Below are 16,432 nucleotides of genomic sequence, written 5' to 3'. Positions count from 1 at the left end.
GAGTTAACTGTCACTGAAGTATTTTAAGTAGGGGCAGCAAAAGTCCTTACCAAGAAGCTGGAGAAGATGGTTCTGTCTTTGGCTCAGGGGTGGGGGGTGGGCGATGTTTTCATCAAACTCTGCACTCTAGTATTCTATAATTCAATTTCAGAATTTGGGGTTCTCATTTATTCAACAAATACCAAATGCCTATTATGTGCCAAGTCCTGGAGATATCATAGTGCGCAAAATAGACTTGGTCTCTGTCCTTAAGGAATTTACCCCTCTGGCAAAGTGAAGAGAAGAAATAAATCTGGGCTCCAGCACAAAGGTTGTAGGTTAGCTCTAAAATAGGGTTCGCTCAGTTGTTAAACACAGCAGTTTTGTAATTTGTATCTCTTTCCCGTAAATCTTGTAAAATATAATAGATTCTCATCTATCTGGGACATTTTAAAATGTAATTGGGAAATACTTAGAGGAATATAGTCACTTGAAATCTTTTCTATTCTTGTGAACCAATTATCATCTGAACATTTGGGAATATATTGTGTCAACTTAGAACATTTCATTCAAGATCCTCATGCTACTTCGCAGTCTCGATTAAGCCAAGCTTGGGAGGTGGACCTGTTTCTCCCTCTGTTTAGAAGGGAAACTGAGCAAGATGAAATGATGGCCTGAAACCAAAAGCCAAACTTAGAAAAGCAGACTTTACCTCCACGGGTATTTACTGGGTAGCTGCTGTGTGCCGTGCGTGCTCTGGCCTGGGTACCTCAAGCATATTAGATTACTTATACCTTCCAGCAACCTTAGGGCTGGGTAGTATTATTAACACTTCAAAATGAGAAACTGAAGCCCAGAGAGTAAACATAATTTGCCAGCGAGCAGCGGGGTCCGGACTCAAGCCCAGATCTGTCTGATTCTAAAGCCTCTGCTCTGAACCAGCGTACTGTGGGCTGATCACACACAAAGCACACGGAGTGACTGAGCTGGTCATTCTCCTGGCTCTGCTGGTCAGGAAACATCCATGGCCTGCTCTCTCACTCAGCGAAGGCGCGTCTTGCCCCAGAACCTGGGGGATCCTAGCTACACAGTTTGGAAAAGAGAACAGCAGAATCCAGGCCTCTGGGGCCAACAAGCGACATGTCCCCACGTGACTGAGCCGCAGGCCCCGATGAGGGGTGGATGCTACAGCCGTGGAAGTCTTCATTCTGGCTGGGGCCAGCTTCCTCCCACGGCTGCAAGCCAGCACATTAAGCCCCTGACTGGGGTGAAGCCAACTTGCTTTCTGATGCCAGGATTCCCCCAAGATAATTTGCTGGGGAAATTAATTTTTTAATAATTTTCCATTTGCTAACTGGATACTAAAGGGTTATCCTCCTCACCAATTCTATAGGAAACCACTGGCATGATTGCATTTATCAGACTCTTCAAAGTCTCCTGGAAGATACGTTTTACAGGAGAAGGCAGAAGTGGAAATCCCTCAGGAGTCAGATACCAAAGCATGGCTGCGTCCCTCAAGAAGCCTTCCCTAGTCCAGACTGTGCTCCGTTATTACAGTTAATTGTATGCTGGCTTATAATATAGCTAGTAGTATATGTTTCCCACCTACTCTACCAAAGTGCAAGTCCTGGTGAAACAGCCTTTGGAGACAGGGAGATCTGGATTCAAATCCAGACTCCATCACTTACTTATTACTTCTATTTGGAGTTGGGCAAGTTGCTGAATTGCTGAATTTCTCTGAATCTCCATTTCCTTGTGTTAAATTTGAGTTAGTAATATTCCCCATTAGAGAGTAATTCTTAGGACTAAAACAGATGATGTGTATAAAAAAAAATATGTATATAACTAATAGGCATTTGGCCCAGGTTTCTTTCCACCTGGAGAGCAGGGACCATATCTTTGTCATCTTGACATCCCTCCAAGTACCTAACTTAGCATCTTGAACTTGCAAAATACTCAGCCACTGTTTGCTGAGTGAGGCGAGAGCTCTGGACTTGTAATCGAAAGACGTGCGCTTTAAATCAGATTTACTGGCTGTGCAACCATGAGCCAGACGCTTTCCCTTGATGAAGCTCAGTTTCCTTCCTTATCTCACCTGGCTGTTGTGAGGATGACTGTGCCCAGTACAGTGGCTCTCAGCCCTGAGCATACGTCAATATAGTAACCGTTAATTCTGGCTCATTATTATATATTATAGTTGTCAGGTTAGTTCATCTTTGGCCAGGATTTGTTGATATGTTGTGATGACTCCGTTCTGATACATCTGAACATGCTTTCTCCAACACACTACATACAAATGTCTGTACAATTTTTGCCAACATAATTGGATGAATTCTGTGGTCCCAGAACCTAATAATATATGTTTAAAAAATAGAGGTCTGCTTTTTCTTTCATCATCATTTATTTTCTGCTCCTACCATCAGCCACGTTGGATGCTTTGGTACACTTTGCCCTGTTTCAGCATCAGTTATCCAATCCTGAGTCGCAAGCACACCCACCTTCAATTTCACCCAAATGCAAGCCTCCCTTTAAGCCAGAATTAGGCACAGTTTTAACTATGAAGTTCAGGCTGATCTGGTATATGTGCAATGCAGTTCTTTCAATTTTTTAAATCTAGGCTTACGAGTGGTCGTGGCACCTTAGTGGCCGGTCTGTACTCTAGATACTCAAGATTTAGCGGGACCAAAGGTTGATCTCTTTTATTGGCTGTTTATACCTTTTTTTGTCTAACCTTCAAAGAAGTTCAAATTAGTGCTTGGTGACATTGAGTGAAACAAATTATATTTATTCATTCATTCAGCAAACAGTTTTTGAGCTCCTGGTGCAGTAAAACTCCTGCAATGATGATGAATTAGAATTAAGACAACTGGACACTGGCTCCTGTCCCCCACCCAGCCCCCATTCTCACACGTAGCAGTCCATTTTGATTATTTGGGGTAAAAAGAGGGAATGCGGACGGAAGGTGAAAGCAGGATGGGGGAAATTGGGGAAATTGTGGACAAATTTGGAAGCCTTTGGAAGCAGAGATGTGAAGGGTGTATTCCAGCCTCCCCAGCAGCTTCTGGACCTAATTATTTGAATTGGCCAACAAATGGGTACCACTAACCAAAAGACTTCTAGAATTCTTGCTCTTGCCCTGGAAATTCCAACAGAACCCCAAAGCATCCCCATAAATATTTAAGGTCAAAAAGATAACTGCCACTAGGAGTTGCCAAAACTCAGCCGGGTGGTGATAAATTTGGGTGGGACCTGGCTAGCTATGCCGCCTAGCCCCAATTATTTCATTAAACTAATTAACTTGACCCTTCATTTTGTATTAGTGAATTTTTTGACACTATTTAATCAAGGATCAGCAAGCTGTTATTGACATTAATTTTAATTAATATGTCCTCAAGGAACTTAGGTTTTATTGGAGGAGCTAGCCAAGTTAACCAATAATTATAATGCAATTTAATAAATTCCACAGCAGAGGTATAGATAGGATGGATTACTCCAACCAAACAAGGGCATACTTCATTGTTTTTCTTTCTTCAAGTTTTTCAAGCAGCTAAAGTGATCATCTTCATCGTAAACGCTCAGACTTTGAACAGGTTGTCAAGAATGATGGGTTTTAGATCTTTGTTGGACCAACAGATAAGTGTGTTGACACGAATACGACAAATCATCAGTCACCCTCCCTACTGACCTACAGTTTTCTTTCATTGATTATATTCAGTGTTATCATTATTGTGGTGATTGTTTCTCAAGTTACAGTTAGAGCCGCATTAAGGCCACTCTTAAACTAAGCTAATTAACGCCTAAGCAGGTATAAAGACAAACTCAATTTGATGATGCTAGTGGGAAAAAGGCCAGTTAAAGAGGTTATAAAAAATGGCTAAACTTAAAACTAACATGAGGGAGAAAAAAAATCCCTTTGAGGCGAAAGCTTTTTTATTTCTAAGAATAAAAGAAATGGCAACAGGCAAAAACTCCTACAATTGGAATTTAACGTCTCATAAGGCAGCTGGAGAGCCTCAGAGGCGGCTGTCCAAGGTGGATTTCTTATGGACAGTACAAAATGCAGGAAGATTGAGACCAAAAATCCCCGGGGCACGGGTCTTCTCGAGGCTCCTGCCTCGTTCTCCCTACACAGCGCCTCTGCGGCCTCTCCTCCCAGTCTGCTCCAGCCGTCAGCCCACCAGCAGCCCACTGGTCTGGTGACAAAGGGAGTCCCCGCCCCCAGGGCTGGTTACAATAAGGTTTCAAAAATGCAATTTATAAGCAAAAATTTACAGCAGGAAACATGAAAGGGACTGGGCTATGCATAAACCATGAGACATATCTGCCAGAGCTCTCTTCCTTAAAAGGCTGGATCTAATTATACAGGGAGCCGTAAAGGGGATGGAGTTCGCGTGAATGAGCCCCAGAGCCTCACGTGCCCCAGACTAAGGGACAAGGGCTGGGGGAGGACTTCGGTGTCTAAACAGAAAGAACTCGAGCGTGGCGATGAGCTGTGTGGCCCTTTTGTCTGTGCTCCTCTGGGTCTTGGTCCCCTTTATGCTCTTTTACATTTGCCAGTTACGTGTCTCGGTTTCTTTCATCCAAGGCCCCTCCTGACTGATTATATCTTCTCTCCGGCTTTCACGGGCGTGTGAGAGTGCGAGCTCTTCCACCCCCACCTCCGGGCAGACGCCGTGCTTCCGAGCCTTTCACTCCAGGGCCCACCCAGTAAAACATGCTGAACTTCAAACGACGGGGGACCTGCTTCCACGAACCCCCAGCTTAAGGCTCAGTTCTAGACTCTTTCCTCCCCTCCTTGTCTCTTTATCCAGAGAAAGCAAACATTCCCACTAGAGCCTTGAACTCCGGCTGTTACCTGTCTCCACATTCTCCAAAGGAGAGGTACCACGTGATGGAAAAGACGCAGGCTTCAAAGTTCAGGGGGACCTGGGTATAAATGTCAATTCTGCCACTTCTTAGCACTGTGACCTTGGACAAGTCAATCAATACAGTTACCCTCCATTCCCTCATCTGTAAAATGGGAATAAAAGGGCTACGTTATAGGGCTTACATGATTAAATGAAATGATATATGTAAAGGTGCAAAGCATGTCATGTACATTTAGTAAGTGCTAACTGCTAGAAAAAAGATTCTTGAATTTTCGGTGTGTACTGTTTCCATTCTCATAATAACATTGACGTTCGCATCCACCTATGTCTAACTCTTAGGATGTTCTTGGCAGATGAAACTACCTTGTGTCCATTTCTGACTGCATGAGTGATGGACGGTGGTGATCTTCCTGTTTAGAACTTTGATCAACAAGTTGTTGTGCTCTCCTTTTTTGGATCCGATTTCCAACCCAGCTGGATGAAGACTTAATAGAGCTGAACCTGTCTCTCTGCTCCAGTAACTGACAGAACCATTTCTCAGCCTGACCCCGCCCAACCCGGGGACTTCTCCTGTTCACCATGTAGAGTTTGGAGAAGGAAGTTGGCCTCCTTCAGGAGAGAAAGTTCTGGCAGAAACAGCGGGCCAGACTTTAAGCAAGAGCACTCTTCTGTTCATTCAGAGACTAAGCATGAATCCAGACGAAGCAGACAGCAGGGGATTGCTCTGTCTGCCAGCTCCTAGGCCGGTGCCTGGCCCAAATTAGGTACTCAGTAAATATTTTGTAAATGAAAAGAAGTTACAGCACACGTATGCCTATCACTCTAATAAAACATCTTTAATCAAGCTAACATGTTGAGTTGGAAAATTAATTTACTGCCAAAACAAATGTCATGACACTTCCCAAAGTCCAAAGTAAGTAGCTTCTAGGATAATCCAGGCTCCTGCGCCACAGACCACCAACAAAGGACTGCAGACCCCCAGCTCTCTCTGCTACGGAATCATCAGCCCGTTTAAGAAGGCAGCAGAGTCCTTTCTCCCCAGTCCCCTTCTACCAGTTTTACTTAAACAGCTGTCAATTCTAATAGGTTGTTTCTCCAGATTAATTCTGCTCACTTTAGGGGAAAGATTGATGACACATCGCCCCCATTCTGATCTTTCTGTTCTTCAAGATCTTCCTCCTGGAAGACAGCAAGATAATTTAGAGATTACCTTAACAAAGTGGTTCAGAACCTAGAAAGCATCCTAAAAATTATAGTGTATGTTTTGAAAAACTAAAGAAAAATTTAGATTATTCTAGATTGATCTTTCCTGATTCCTACCTATAGCTTTTTCCTTTTTTTCCCCCCCTTAATATTTTCCTGTTGGAGACTCTCAAAATAAATAATCGGGCAGTGTGACAGAAGCCCTGAGATGTGCTTTGTTCCTGGCGTTACCCCCCGAGGCTGCCAACACAGCTGAATGACATGTCAAACACACTGTCCACGACCTGTCCTGTCAAGCAATGCCAAAAGCTGCTTTGATTAATTTTTATTTTTAAATGCGATTGGTGTGTGGGTGGAGTACAGATCCTGCCTTTGCAAGTTTGGGGCAAGACACATAATCTGACTTTCTCACCTATTTGTCCACTTGCAAAATTGGAATGACACCAAAATCTGCCCCTCCACGTTGATACATAGTAAAACAAACTCCAGGACCACTGGCTGAATGGCGCCCCGCAAGCACCTCAGCGTGATCTGCTTTCTGAACCCTCTGCACCACGTCTTGTATCTCCAACCAGCTTCCCTCGTCCGCGTTCTGAGTCCCTGGCCCCGGCATTTACCAGTTGGACAAGCAACAAGTACAGATTCATCGCAGTGCAAAGTAAGTCAGACGAGAAAATAATTCTCCTGAAACACACACCATAGCATTCCAGAGCCCAAGGCAGATCACTCTGGGATAATCGAAGCCACAGCTCCGCGGGCAGTGGGGGCCAGCCTCCTTTGGGCACTTGCCACGTGCCAGGAGCCGTTCTCGGCGCGCTACGTGCATTGGCTATTCGATCCTAACAAGTACCCTATGACGTGGGTGCTATTATCAAACTGCATTCTATACGTCAGGAAACTGAGGCACAGAGAGGTGAAATGGCTTGCTTGATATCACACAGCTAGTAAGTGGTAGAGTCCAGGTCTCAGCCAGCTGGCTTAGCCACCACCCTCTACTGCATTTCAAGATAGTGGCAGCAACCGTTTATGGGCCAGTCATTAGGCCAAGCACTTCGCAGACATTATCTCATTAAATCCCCATGACCATCATCCCCATCTACAGATGACAAAACTGAGACTTGAAAGAGTTAATCTGTCAAATATCACATAGCTAGTGAGTGGCTGGCTCAGAGCCAGGCTGTCTGATTGCAGCATCTGAGAGCAAAGAAAATACTAGACCACGCTGAGGAAGTCAGTGATGAACTCTAACTGCAGGGTCTTCTGTGCAAGACCCCCGCATCCTTCAGAAGGTCAGGAAAGCGAGCTTGCTGGGTCTAGTGAGGAGAGAAATTCCTCTGGAGTCTCCCCTCTAGTGGGTTTGCAGACAGGCCGAGGGGAGAATGAACGCCCAAGGAGAAGCCTGGAGGCCCTACTGATACAGGCTACCACTTGTGGTCAGCCAGCAGGCGTTCGGAGGGCAAGGCTAAGGGTGAGCAGCTCACGGCAGAGCAAGGCCCCTGCTAACCACTGTCCATGGCCCCAGGGCTCCGCCAGCCCTGCCCCTGGCAACAGAGGCTTCAGGTGGCATTCCCATCGGTGAGTTAAATTCACATTCAGCCATAACTCTTAGAACGGACTCTCAGTTGCTCTAACCAGAGCAGCCCCAGAATGTTTCTGTCTCCTGTGCCTCCAGTCTCCGAGACTGGGTCTGCCGTCTGATGGAGTTTACTCTCTGTTTTGCCATCTCATGAACCAACACTCTATACAATCTACTTTTGCCCTTTTATGCTCAAATATTGCCCCTGGTACAATCAGGGACACAGCAGCCTTGTGCAGGACCAGAGGAAACGGGGACAGGCCTGGGAGAGGGAAGGCAGACGGAGCAGAGAAACTCTCAGGTGTGGCGGTTTGGGGTTTGGGGCACTGCGGGACACGGGGCAAATATTTCAGTGATGAAAAGGGCTAGTGAGTAGGAAAAGGCGGGGAGCAGGGACATCTGGGGCATCCAACTCCACCAGGGAGGGCACAGGAAGACCAGCCCAGGAAATGTGGTCACACAATAAACAATAACGGCCCAGGTCCCCCAAATAATGGCTCAGGTCTTGCCCCTTTGCATTTCCCATCATCTCAGCCCCTCCCACTAGGCTGTGCCCACCTTTTCTGGTGTGATTAAAAAAAAGCTTTCTCAATTGAGTTGCAGACCTATAATTGGCCTCTTCTTGACCCACTGTTTTGGCTCACTTGTCCTAAAAACCATGCCTGGAGCAAAAGGAAGAAATCATCGCCCCCTAGTGTCGCAAAGCCAATCTCGGCGGTGTTCTGGAAGCTTTCCTGGACTGCCCAGGCAGAGGCACGCCGCTGGAATGGAAGGGACTTCCTTAGACCCTCTGACTGTCAAATGACGTACGTTTTGCCTGAATGGTGAGGTCTCCACATGTCATCACCCTGCTCCCACTACCGTCCCAGCCAGGTTCCCGCACGGACCACCTAGAGCCGTCTGCAGGGTCTATTCTGAAACTAGGTTGCCTCTGAAAGAAAACCCGTGGGTTGGGCTGGGGAGGAAAAGAGCGCTGATGTCTTTGCTTCCATTTCGGTCCCTTCTGCCAGGTTGAAGCTGACGGATTCTCATTCAAGTCCAAAACAAACAAACAAACAAATAAACCTCTCAAATCAGACACCATCTCCTATTACCCCTAAGGAACCATGAATTTACCTTTTTAGGCAGAGGAAAGAAAGGCCCAGAGAATCCTAGCCAAGTCTAGGCTGGATGGAAGGAGGCAGGGAATAATTTTAGGTGACTGGGCACATGTCTGGGCCTTGCGCTCAGAAGCCAGGAGAGGGGCACCGAGCCCTGGGCGCCCAGGTCGGTGCCGTCCCCTCTGAGCTGCCCTGCTCGTCTTCCCAGGAGCCCTTGGCAGACAAATACCCCGCCCGCTGCACCGGCTCCCCCGGGACTGTCTGAGGCTTTGCCGCCACCCTGAGGTCCCCTCCTCCCAGCATGTCCGCTGCCTCTGGTAGGAGGAGGGAGGACGAGGCTTGGAGCCTGGAGTCTAGGCCCCTCCTGGCCCACACGGGAGCGGGGAGTGAGAGGGGCAGAAGGCAGCCAGTCTGTTTCCATAGATACAGATTTCAGTTGCGTTTTATGACAGCCATGCCAGGCGGCCTGGAGAGGCATTGTTTGGATGCCTGGGGACCCGCTCAGAAGGAAAATGAAGGAACAATTCAACAAAAAATAAATTCCAAGTGGCTCTCCTTGCAGTCTCAGGCCGAGAGCCCCCTGTGCCCTCTAGGGAGGTTCCCATTTGAAATTAAGAGAGGAGGGCATTTGCCTCCCTGGAGCCTTGGCTCAGGCGAGCCAAGCTGGCCATGAGCTGCACTTACAGCCAGCAGGATCCCTCCTTTTGAAGGATTTTGAATCCCATCTCTGCCCTTTCCACATGCTTCTCCATCCTTTGGCAGCTCTCACACCAAGGTAAAGCAGGACTTGTTACCCGGATGTCCCCCCTACACAGTTTGGGGGAGCAACAGACATGCCGCTGTGGGTCCCGGGGGCACACCTGAAGCCCTATGACGTGGTAACGCCGGGAGCCTAGGAGTTGCTCCCATGGGGTCCCCCACCTCCCTGGTACGTGTCCAGAGCCCCTTCCTGCCCGGGGTGTATGATCTGGCTTTGACTAATTTTGGCGGACAGACGACCTGGAGAAAGAGGACCTGTGCCTGCCGGACATTGGTCTTGGCAAGTCATGTCAGAGGCACAAAAGTTGAGGGAAGTCTCGGCTTCCCCAGAAGCCTCAGTATCTGAGGAAGCACGGAGCCCTGAGGTAGCAAGCTTTCAGAAACAGGTCAGCCTCTTTCCCGGTGTCACCTTGGAGGGTGGGCAGGGTACAAACTGGCCATGGACCCTCAAACTGGCTTTTTTCAGTTCTTCGGAACCTCACAAGTGTGAGCACGTGGAGACTCCAGCTTCAGGGGACAGACACTGTGGCACCATTCTCACCGGAGAGGCTCGGGGCCAGGCAATGGGAAGGCCACATGCCACCTCAAAAGTCCCACCTGGAACCACCTGGCAGAGTGAGTCTGCTGCTTAGGGAGCACCATGGTCACGGAGCATCACGGTCAGGGAGCATCACGGCCAGGGAGCATCTCGGTCACAGAGCATCACGGTCACGGAGCATCATGGCCACGGAGCATCACGGCCAGGGAGCATCTCGGTCACGGAGCACCATGGTCAGGGAGCATCAAGGTTAGGGAGCACCACAGTCAGGGAGTACAGCGATTCCATTGCTGTTTTTAGGGGGAAAGCTCTCTGGGTGTTTTGAAGGCTTCGTGCTTTACAGGTCCAGGGGCCAAAGGGTGACAGCTTGTGCTCAGCTCTCTTGCTCCCCTCCCACCATTGGCTCAGCACTGATTCCCAGATCTAAAATCACCAGGAACCAGAACCTCCTACTGCCTCTCTGTCACTCCTTCCTTGCAGGTTTTTCCTCCTGGAACCATACTGGCTGCTCCCCCTATATCAGCTCAGCACAGAAAGGTCACCTTCCTCACCCCAAGGGCCCCTTCCTACCCTTCTCGGGTGCCCTCAGTGGACATTGTCAGGTGTCTTCCTATCTCAGACGAAGAGGGAAAAGAGATTGTGGCAGGGGTCATCCCTGGCAGCGTCCTTGCCTTTCAGTGCTGCCTGTCCAGCCCTAGACCCTCAATCCCGGGTCCCTGAAGACCAGAGTCCAACGACTCTTAGAAGCAGGCCACTGCTGGGGCTCCCTCACAGCTGCCGCGCGGCTGAAGGAGGTGCAGTCCCCCAGCCCCTGGTGGCCCCTCCTGGGGCTACCGCTGGGGCTTTGAGAGGAAAGGGCTCACCCCGGTCTCCTGTGGGAGGCACAGCCTGGAGCCCGAAAAGGACTCCCCTTCCTCCCAGAGTCAGACCATCCATCCCTGAAATCATTTCCCTTTTCCACATCTACATCTTCATCTCTCCCATCTCATCTACCCGGCCTGTTTTCTCTCTCTCTGCTTAACACTCACTCACTTATTCATTTACCAAAAACCCACTGAGTTCTTTTATTTGCTCAGCCTTCCTAAAATACACATGAGTAAGACACATTTCCCGCACTCAGAAATCTCGTAGACTAGTGGGGGAGATATATACATAAGTGAACTATTAAAAAACAACCTAGATCGGGTCAGAGAAGAAGTCCTGGGGAAGGTAAAGCCCAAACTGAGTCCTAGCAGATGAGTCAGAGTTAGGGAAGGGAGGTTAAGTTAGAGGGAACAGCATGGACAAAGGCATGGAGGCAAGAACCAGGGTGACATGCACAGGGAACTCAGGAGATCGTGGAGGCTGAGGGACAGGTGCAAAGCTATGATGGCAAGGGATGGGCTGGAGTGAAAGGCGGGCTTCAGAGGGCAGAGGGCCCTACAGGCCTTGTTTAAGGCTGCAAGCGGCACCCTGAGCCTGGTTTCCTGGAGCTCCTGAGAGCTCGGGCTGACTGACTTGTTTTATATACTCAAGTCCAGAGCAAGGCTTAATAAACAGAAACGTTGAACAACAGCCCGAGTAACAGCAAGCCGCGGAGGGTTTAAGTGCTGGAAGGACAGGGTCCGGTCTGTGTTTCAGAAAGAACTCTCTGACGTCTGGGTCCCACTCCCAGCCATTCCTCAGGGCAAGTCTATCGCCTAAGAAAAGCTCTGACAGTAATAGATGACTTACAGCAAAAATGAAAAGTAAACTATGAGAAATGTTGCTAAACTTACTATATTCAGAGGGAAGGAAAGGAAGTGAGGCTCCCCTTTCTCCACTTTGACTTCAGACAGAACCATCTCGGCCGCTCGCTGTGTTGATGGCGCCATCTCGTGGTCTGAGCGCAGCATGACCCCAGAAGGAACCAAGCTTGCTTGCGAAGCATGACCTTTGCGTCACATTTATTTATAAAATTCTCTATTCTCTTACTTAACCCTCAGAACAAGTCAGCAAGGTGTGTCTCAGTGTTCATCCATGTTACAGGTCAGGAAACTGAGGGCTGGATGGGAAACCATACTTGTTTGGAGTCTCCTTTGGACTAGGAACCGTGTTAGATGATCTACATGGTGTTGGCATTATCCCACTTCAAAGCTGGAGAAACTGAAGTCCTTAGTGATTGAGAGACCAGCTAGACTAAGGCATAGACAATGAGGTTTTCCTGCCGCCAGAACCACGTTCTTCCTGATGAATCTGGTCAGATTCAAACCCCTTGCTTAAGTCAAACATAAATCAAGTGGTCAAGGAATACGTAAGAGGCAGGCTCTTTTGGAATTCAGGATGACCAGCTGAGATGATACCTTTCTCTGCCACACAAAAAAGGCAAAGTAAAAAGAAAAAGAGAAATCTCCTCCCCATAAAAGATTAGAAAATATGCCTGTAAAACAGAAGATAATAATATTGTTGCTCTCTCTTTCTCCACCCACACGTGATATCTGAATATAAGCACAACTCTGGCATCTAGAACGAGAAGGAGGCAAAAACAAAAACACCCACAGGAAGCAAAGGGCACAGATGATTCCCACGTTTCATTTTCCGATTTGCACATCAGAACAGGCCCTTGAAATGGTGATGGTGATGAAATCCGTTGCCAATTACAGCAAGCTGATGAAAAAAAAAATTGTATAATTCCCTTATTATTCAAATTAAAAGGCCAGCAGTGGGGAAAAAAGAGGCTAAAAACTAGGAGGAGAATCAGCAATAATCATAATGCTCTGATGATTCAGTTTTTCAAGGATCCAGGTTTAAATGCTGAGCTGCAACAGAATCTACTTCTTCTAATCGTTTCCTGAATTTTAATGAACTGAAGAGGCCTTTCTAAGCCAGGCATAAAATTAAGAAACCATAATTTTTTTAATGACAGATTTGATTAGGTAAAAATATAAATCCTCTGTATAGCAAAACATACTAAAAGCAAAGTTACAAGTGGTAGTTTGAAAAAATGTTACAACATACGATGACAGAGAAATAATAACCATAGTCTATAAAAAGAGTTTATAAATCAACAAGGAATAAGTCCACCAAGAAATGGACAAAGGATATGAGTAGGTAATTCAGAGAAAAAGAAATGCAAACGACTAGTAAACATGTAATGAGTCACTCCATCTGCCTAGTAATCAGAAAAAACGCAAATTAAAGTAAAAAAATATTTTCTGCCCAGCCTATTGTCAAAAACTGTGAAGACAGACAATAGCGAGTGATCGTAAGAACCTATCACGAAGGGCTCACTCACAAGCCGTACTGAGAGGACAGTCTGGTGCAGTCACTGGTAATCCCCACCAACTCAAATTTTACTCATATTTTGAAAAATCAGTTCTACTTCTAGGAATACATTCTACAAAAACATTCCTACATGGGCTCAAAAATATATACATAAGGACGTTTATCATTTTAAAATCTTGTCATAGCAAAAAAAAAAAAAAAAAAAAAGAAGAAGAAGAAAAAGAAGCAACCTAAACAGCCCTTCAACAGAGAAGAGACTGAGCAAATGCACAGGACGTCCTTACGTCCTTATTACAGGGTACTACCGCAGACATTGAAAGGGTGCCACTGATCTGTGTGCAGACCACAAAGATAACACGATACATTAAGTGAAAAAGAGCTGAAGGGGTCTGGAAAAACACACAGCAAACCGTTCAGCGCGGTCACAGTGGAGACGGCACAGGAAGAAGGGGATGGGTAGTGAGAGAGCTTCACTCCCTGCTGCTGGATCGTTTGATCTTTTTTCCCTGCGCAGGTATTTGTGCCACACATTTGTAATTTTTTTAAAACGTGGATATGTGACAAGTGAATTCATCTACTCAGAAGGTATTTGCAGCTATGTTGGTTTGTCAGAACAAACAAACAAATTTTAAACACCCAAATGTTAACTGGTTAGCACAAAGACCGGAGTCCCCACCTGTTCTAAAAGGTCGGGGCTGCAGAACTGAGTCCCCTGATTAAAGGAGACAACGTGGGCTGCCAGAGCAAACCCTTTGCAGTCCAGCAGCTCTGGCTCCAGTCCTGGCCCTGCCCCCTTTCCTTCTGTGACTGCAAGCAAATTATTTAGCCTCACTGGGGCTTGAAAAAATGGAGAGAAAAGTATAGATTTTTTTCTCCCCTTCTGATTTATGATATGACAAATGTAGGATGGGCTGATATGGCAGCTGAGAGGCAGCCGGGAACTTACAAGGGTTGTTTGTTCTCTGGAGGGACCAGGGACATGTTTCTGGGGCCCTGTCTTGGCAGCAGAGTGTCGGGAATTGTGGGAGAGGGATGTGCTAGGAAAGTTCTGGACACCAGAGCCAGGGTGACCCATGCCAGTGGCTGGGGCTACCTCGAGGGGGGTCAGAATCACCTGGAGGGCTCGTTAAAACAGTATGTTGGTCTCCAAGCCCAACATACTGATTCCTGATTCAGTAGGTCTAGGGCAGGGCTTGGGCGTCTGCATTCCTAACAAATTCCCAGGCAATGCTGACGCTGCTGGTTTTGAGAACTGCAGTTTAAGACCCACTGACCCAGAGCATCAGTAACTGCTCCCACGCCAGTGCATTTTAGGCTGCAGCGGGCTCTTTCCGTACCCCTCTTCTGGGATGCTGTCGCTGCCCCTCCCCAGGCACCTGGAACGCCAGGGCGCTCCCCCCACCCCCTGGCCAGCCAGTGGCCGCCTCCTGCATCTGTGCTCCTCTAGCCAAGGTGACAGGGCCGCTGAGGAGAGCCCAGGACTTTTAGCAGGGAGAGGGGAAGAGCGGGGTGGGGGCAGGCTGACAGCCTGCACTAGCCCTGGCCTGGGTCCTGCCTGCTCTGTGTGCTCAGCACAGGGACGGGAAGTGTGTCCCCCTCCTGCCTAAGCAGATCGGGAAAGATAACTTTGTTAGCCGGAGAAGCCTGGGCCGAGGGGTCGTGCTCCACAGAGCTGGCATGGTCTGCTCTCACGCATGAGCTGCTCCAGTCAATAGAGAGCCCGGCCTCCTCCTGACAACTCGTCTGTGCGGGAAATCCTCGCCCCAGTCAAAGTGCCCCCCGATCCGCCCTCCACCCCACCCTGTGCCCCTGAGGGCACGGGAGCCCCTGAACCTCAGCCAAATGGCTGTGATGAAGAAGAACCAAGCTGGCCAGGGCGCGGGTGCAGAGGGCCAGGGCTCACCTCCTGGCCATCTCCATCTCTGGGCGACGCAAGCAAGAAGCGGCAAGGACTGAGCCCTGTGCTGCTGAGGCAGGGAACCCTTGGTCTCGTTCCAGTAGTCTCCAAACCTTCTTCCTAACAGCGGCGATAGCGGTCGCTGCATGTCAAGTGCTCCCTGAACGCCAAGCACGGCGCCCAGCTGTGCCCACGTTGCTCTATTTAATCAGGACAGCTCCTTGCCACAGATGCCGGTTCCCATTTTGCACAAGAAGAAAACTGAGGCAGAGACAAGGAAAGTCACTTCTGCAGGGACAGCCGAGACCATCCGTTCCAAAGCCTGGCATCGCCGCGTGGCTGTTCAGTTTCCTGCAAGATGGAGGTCCCGGCCCCGAGGCCAGATTCAGGGGTGAGGGGGCCGTTTGGGGCTGGAAGACCAGGACCCCCACCCCCACCCCGTCCCCCCTCTCCTTGAGCAGATGTAGCTATGTTGGCATCACACCGGGGCCTGGGCCTTGCCCCACTGTCGTGTTCCCAGCACAGCGCCAGGCACGGAGTGACGGCTGAGCAGAAGTGCGTGGTGGGGAGAAAGGGCCAAGTTGCATGTCGGCTGCGGGGTGGGGCTTCGTTCTTCATGGTATTGGAGTTTGAAAGACGGGAAGTGAACAAGCCTTACGTAGATAAACAATCAAGAGACAAAAGTTACATTTCCCAGCAGCCCCGGCCCTCGCCCTGTGTCGCGCCCCCGGCCGGCCTGTCGGCGGCTGAGAGCGTCCCCGGACACCCTCCCGCCTCACGTCCCTGAAAGTCGCTCGAACCTCACCTTCTCAGCGACGTCCCATCGGCACCACCTCCCTCCACGGCTCTCCCACCCCCTCACCCTGTCGTGTCGTGCTATTCTGAGTGGCACTTGTCACATCTGGCGGATGACTTGCGTTCGGTCAGCCTTGCCTGCCCCCCGCTCTGCTGTGGCGGGGGTCTCTCTTGCACTTACTCACGTGTCCCAGGGGCCTCAGAGGGCGGGCGCCTGACAGACCCTGCTGCATGAACCTCCAGACACGGCCCACTACGTCAGAGCCAGGCCCTAGGCACGCGGGGAGGGGACCCGGCTCACCCACAGCCCCTGGTCCTGGGTTTCTCGAAGGCCTATTCCCCTCACAGCTCAGCAGCGAAGAGGGAGACTCTGAGTCTCCCGAGTCCCGTCACTGGGACTGACTGAGGACGGTCCCCTCAGGCCCCATAGATCTGCCCGCCCTTCTCCTCCTGCCGGGGCTCACCTGCTCCCCC

Source organism: Camelus ferus, chromosome 21 (assembly GCF_009834535.1).
Source record: "Camelus ferus isolate YT-003-E chromosome 21, BCGSAC_Cfer_1.0, whole genome shotgun sequence".
Taxonomy (NCBI): Eukaryota; Metazoa; Chordata; class Mammalia; order Artiodactyla; family Camelidae; genus Camelus; species Camelus ferus.
This window is presented reverse-complemented; position numbering follows the sequence as displayed.